We start from the raw sequence: 6,000 nt of genomic DNA on the forward strand, positions 1-6,000 counted from the left end.
ACACTGCCTCTCAATAACACAGCATACTATTTGTGTGAAGCAACATAACACACAAATATGTGCTTTAAATTGTTATGCTAACAATTGGGGTTTTGTTTTGTTGAGACAGGGTTTCTTTGTGCAGCCTGGCTATCCTGGACTCCTTTTTGTAGACTAGGCTGGCCTTGAACTCAGAGATACCTGTCTCTGCCTCCCAAATGTTCATAGCCTGGGAAGGCAGAAGAAATGTCATTCATTCAAGTATCCTATCAGTTATACCTACAATACTGAGCAAGACTTTTAAAAGTATGCGGCACCATGCCAGGCCTATCGATTGCTATCTCTACTAGTATATAACAGAATACTATTACTTTCTGCGCAGTACCTTCATTACTTTTCCAGTAACTAGGTATTGCTTTGTATTGACAACACAAATGAAAGGCCTCATAGATACTCTGGTATAAGGCCTGGATTCAACTGTCCCTTTAGCATTTACATTTTCTAAATCCTAGTACCCTCCAACTGGATAATAAGGCTACAGCAGCACCTGCCTAGTGAAACATTTTGATGACTAAGATGTTAACTAGTATCATGGGTCCCTTTTCAACTCTAAATCTACATGTGACAGTATCTAGAAACAGCACCCACATATATGAACTCAGGACTCTATGACAGATACATTAACAATGCTATTAATTACAAACTGGGCATGAGCCTGGGACTATTACTGACATTCATCAGTAAAGCACTTGCCTATCATGCTCAAGGCCCCGGGTTCACAATGTGAAGTCATTTGCCTGTAATCTCAGCCTCAGTTATACACTAAGTTTAAGGATAGGCTTTGTTTCAAAATAAAATGGGAGATGAGGTGCGGTAAAGTGTTTCTTAGCATGCTCTATGCACTAAGCTTAACTCTATCATGGCACCAGGGAGACATACATTTTATTATTTTTTGGTTTTTGTTTTGTTTTGTTTTTTTGAGACAGGGTTTCTCTGTGTAGCCTTGGCTGTCCTGGACTCACTTTGTAGAGCAGGCTGGCCTCGAACTCACAGAGATCCACCTGCCTCTGCCTCCCGAGTGCTGGGACTAAAGGCGTGCGCCACCACTGCCCGGCGAGACATATATGTTTTACAGTTAAATCACCCCACATCAGTGTTAACACTACTTTACACATACAGTACTAATTATGTAGCCTAGCTGGGAGAGTGCTTGCCTAATGCGCATAAAGCCCTGATTTTGACCCCCAACACTATATAAACAGGGTGAGGTGGTTACACAGGCACTTGGTAGAAGCGGGTCAGAAACTGAAAGTCATCCTCAACTATATAATGACCTTGAAACTAGCCTGGTTACAAAAGGTAAACAGACTTAGTGGTGGTGGTGCGCACCTTTAATCCCAGCACTTGGGAGGCAGAGGCAGGTGGATCGCTGTGAGTTCAAGGCCAGCCTGGTCTACAAAGTGAGTCCAGGACAGCCAAAGTTACAGAGAAACCCTGTCTCAAAGGGGGAAAAAAAGGAAAACAGACAGACAAAACCAAAAATAAATAATAAAAAAATAGTAATCATGGGCTTGAGGTATCACAGTAGTATAGAGTTTATCTACCTTAGGCAAGGTCCCAAGATCAATCCCCAGCACAAAACCAAACATAAGTGTTTAACTACTCCAGGAAATGGATCCATGGTAGATTATGAGCTTAACCATTGTGCTTGAGATTCTAGTTCAATTCCTCCTAATGGGGAAGAACATTTTTTAAAATGCAAGTATCTGTATGCAAACCTTAAAAAGTGTATATTTTTTAATCAGCCCATTCAGGGACTCATTTATTGTGGGGTGCCTGCTTGTTGTATGACAAACTTTTCCTGGGGAAGACGAAACACACCCCTCTACTTGTACCAGATAGGGAGCCCACCAAAGTCCAACCTGATGAAATCAATGAGTTTTGTGGGAGTGAATTACAGGAATATGGGTGAGGGGTTACTTAGAGGAACAGAAATGACTCAAAGACAGCTGTGTCACCAAGTCATCCCCCCCCCCCCCCAGCATGGGTGACAGCTCACAAAAACTGGGAAACCTGGAGCACACTGCACAGCCTGCAGGCAGCTCAGCAGGTTGGAGAGTGGCCTTTCCAAGGGACTCTGGTCTAAACCTCTTCCAGACAGCTCAGCTTGTTTCTGCTTCTTCCAAGCAGCTGGCCTGGTCCTGAATCTTCTTTGCAGCTTTGTTTGTCTGAGAGTCTTTGCAACTTGGCTTCACTTAGTTTAAGAGGGACTCCGCTTTCACTGCTTACTCTACCAAGAAGAGGCCTGGTGAATCTGGTCAGTTTGGGGACTTCGTGCAGCTATTTTGAGTGGTTTTACCTTCCTTCTAATAAAAGATCTTCCCTGCAGGATAGAACATTAGCATTATGTAACAGTGCTGGAGTTATGCTGTGCCATAACCTAACTTTAAGAGGATCCCCTACCAAGTAGGGTAGCAGAAGCCTAGGAGTCTAGCACTAGGGTGAGGCTAAAGCAGGATGATTCCAAGTCTGAAGCAGGGCTAAGTATGTTGGTGCACACCTTTCTCTAATCCCAGCGCTTGGGAAGCAGAGACATGAGGATCTGTGAGTTTGAGGCCAGCCTGGTCTACAAATAAGTGTTCCAGGGCAGCCAGGACTACATAGAGACCCTGCCTCGAAATAAATAAATGGCCTGAGGCCAACCTGGACTATATATTATCAATACCTTGTCTCAAAAAAAGTGGATAAAGGTATTTTTAGCAGGGAGTGGCACATGCTTTTAATCCCAGCACTCGGGAGGCAGAGGCAGAGGGAGGCAGATCTCTGAGTTTGAGGCTAGCCTGGTCTACAATGCAAGTCCAGGGCAGCCAGGGCTCTGTTACACAGAGAAACCCTGTCTCGAAAAGAATTAAAAACAAAATTTAAAAAATTAATTGGCAGGTTAGTGTTTATACATACAAATTGTAAGAATCAGTGCTAAATCAAGGAAGTATAAGCAAATTTTAGAGTTTGCATTTCAGCTAATACACTATGTCTGAACAAAATGAAAATTATATATATTCATTCGACTTGGCACAACTCAGGGGAAAATCAACTTTGACAAGCACAAAATAATAAATCTCAGTAAACATTGGCCAAAGGTGTGGAGCTCCTCTGAGTCCTGTGGGGAGAGTGGTGGCTCTGTTCTGCAGTCACCTCTCCTAAGTCTCCATAGCTCTCCATAACAAGCGTTGCTGCCCGCATATGACATGACGGCAAAATCATGAAGAAAAACCCCAGCAGCACCACCAAGTACTGCTTCAAACCCAACACGTGGGCTAAAGACACAACAGCTCAGACTGTCAAGAGCACTGGCTGCAGCCAGAGCAGTCACACGCCTTTAATCCCAGCACACCGGGAGGCAGAGGCGGGTGGATCTCTGTGAGTTAGAGGCTAACCTGGTCTAGAGAGCAAGTCCAGGACAGCCAAGACAACCATCTGTAACTCCAGTTCCAGGGTCCTTGTCCTCCTTTGGCTTCTGAGGGCACCAGGCATGCGCGTGGTGCACATATATACATGCAGGCAAAATACACTTAAGCACCAAAAAATTGCCAAAATCCTTTTCAGAAGCCTGATTAGACCTAGATCGGTGGTTAGATGGGTAGGCAGGCTTTAATTCACTGATATCTAAAGTTGTGTTGCCTTGTATTTTTCAAGCTATCTTAATTCACAAACTCCAGAGATGATTTTCACTTAACAATAGGTTGCCGCACTGAAAACTTAAAAAGAAGTCTTTTGGCTCCCAAACTGACTCACTCTTCCTTACTAACAGTGATGAGAAACAGGAGTGAGAAAGAAAGAAAATACTAGGCACAGAAGCAAACACTAAAATACAAGTGACCAGGCAAAATCCATTTGTGATCTGGTGGCACTATCGATTACTTCGGAATGAATTCAGCTAATACACTAGCTTTGAGTCTCCTAGTTCCCAGGGGGAGAATTTAAGCATTACCCCATCCCCATCCCGTGCCTCCCTAGCTGCCCTTCTGGCTGGCTGAGGTATACAGAGGACATTTAAAAGTAAAGGAATGCAAACAGGGAAGAACATATCTTCCGGAAAAAGAAAAGGGTATCTTAGAACGACGGAGAAAATTAACAGTGCCACAAAGGGCAGAAACTTTGAAAATTATAGCGGAGGACCACAAGAAGGGGAAGTAGATTATTTTTTTTTAAAGGGGGGGGGGTGGAGGGGCCAATGACTAGCGTTACAAATGCATTTCGTGTCCCTAGTGGAGTGCGAAGGAGACTGAGAAGGCAAAAACTAGAGAACAAAGTGAAAGAGGGGGTGAGGAAGTCAAAGTAAAGACAATTTCTCTAAATTCTTTTTGAGTGTCAACAGCATCCAAGGTTGGACGTTGAGCGCGCTTCGGCTCCCCTGCAAACTGCAGTGCTATAGCTTTTTGAAGACAGTCTCAAATCACTTTCTAAACAAACTCTAGCTCATAGGGCTTACAAAACCCATACGAATTAGGGGCGTTGCAAACGGGCATGAACCAGCGGGGCTCTGTCGCTGAAATCCTTCCTGCCAGCATTCTCATCAGCTGCTGCTACTTTTTCCCCCCAAGTATTTTTCAAGAACTTCTAAAACAGAAGCAAGCGCCCAACTCTGACAAAAAGACCCGTCGACCGGTCCGGATAACAACCATTCTACCTCACGGTGGATTCCCGCACACAATTCGACCGCAAGATGCCAAGAGACGGTGACGTGGTTGCCTTGCAGGTCAAAGGAGCATCAATCACCACGTTAGCAGCCGGCACCGAATCCCCCGCCTCCCGGGCTCACTCAGCCTGACTCAGAGCAGCACACTGTGCCTCCCGGCTGCCCCGGGCTCCCTCTGCGCCAAGCCGGACGGCCGCGGCACGAGACCTCACCGCCGAGCCGGGTCTCTGCCCCCAAGAAGGAGGAAGACTGGCACCAGGAAGGAAGCGCCCCGAAAGGGGAAACGCGGAGACGGCGGCACAGCAACTGCGCTCGGCTCCGTGCCTTCTCCGGCCCGCGAGCGGCCCGCTCCGGCAACCCCGAGCAGACCGGGCCCGGGATGCCCGCCGCGGCGCGGGGACGACGGAGCTCCCGCTCTCCTCCCGCCCGCTCTCTTACACTCACCGTGGCGCAGCCGTCCGCTCAGTCTCCCAGCCCGGCCCGCCCTACGCTGCCGCCCGCGGCCGCCAACCCCGCTGCTGTTCCTCGATTGCGGCACCCGCTGCCCCGGCCGCCGTCCCCGCCTCAGCCTTGCTCGCACTGCCGCCGCCGCCGCCGCCCGATCGCTGAAGCAGCAGAGCAGCCTAGCTTCCGCTCCTCGCCAGGGTCCCGCGAGAACTTCCCCACGCGGCCCCGCCCCACAGCGCCCCGCCCCCGCGAGACTTCCCCCGGCGGAAAAGACCCAGAGCGCAAGCGCTCCTCCTCCGCTCCGCCCGGCAGGTAGCCTAGCGGGTGGCTTCGCGCATGCGTCAGCTCGCCCCCAGCAGGTGGCACGGACTCGGCTCCGCCCCTGGGTCGCTGTAACCCTCTGGATGCCGGAGCAAATGAATCCTATCTCTGCCCTAGAGGAATAACACTTTCCACACTCGTGTTCCTTGCCTTTCTAGCAAACAAAGGCAAAAGAGGCCTCGAAGAGGGAGGAGAGATCTCAGGTGGGCTCGATCCGAATAGAGAACCAGTTCTAGAAATGTTTGGGAATATGATTTGTACGACCTGCAGTGTTCGTTGAATTGTTTGATTAGTCTGTTCATTGACTGAACCACAAATCTAGTGTAGGTAAGCACTGTAGTAGGTAAAGAAAATAAAACAACCAATAGAGATCCTGGCCTTCAAGCAGTTCAATCCAGAGAAGAGTAAACGACTAATGTCTTGGACTGGAGAGAGACTTATCAGAGGTTAAAAGCATGTGCTGCTCTTTTAAGAGGACCTGAGTTTGGTTCCCAGAACCCACATCAGATGGCTCACAACTGTCTGAACTCCAGACCAGAGGGTTTAGTGTGTCT

At 48.0% G+C, this 6,000-nt stretch overlaps 1 protein-coding gene across 1 annotated transcript in view; it reads right to left on the reverse strand.

Annotated features, from left to right (window-relative positions):
- The window catches only part of Grb2 (growth factor receptor bound protein 2), a 60,319-nt gene extending 55,081 nt beyond the window's left edge, over positions 1-5,238 (reverse strand). The window contains exon 1 of the mRNA XM_051159046.1: positions 5,123-5,238. The gene's annotated coding sequence lies outside the window, so the exon portion shown is untranslated. The remainder of the gene's footprint in view (positions 1-5,122) is intronic.
- Positions 5,239-6,000: the final 762 nt, after the last annotated feature.

Source organism: Acomys russatus, chromosome 16 (genome assembly GCF_903995435.1).
Source record: "Acomys russatus chromosome 16, mAcoRus1.1, whole genome shotgun sequence".
NCBI lineage: Eukaryota > Metazoa > Chordata > Mammalia > Rodentia > Muridae > Acomys > Acomys russatus.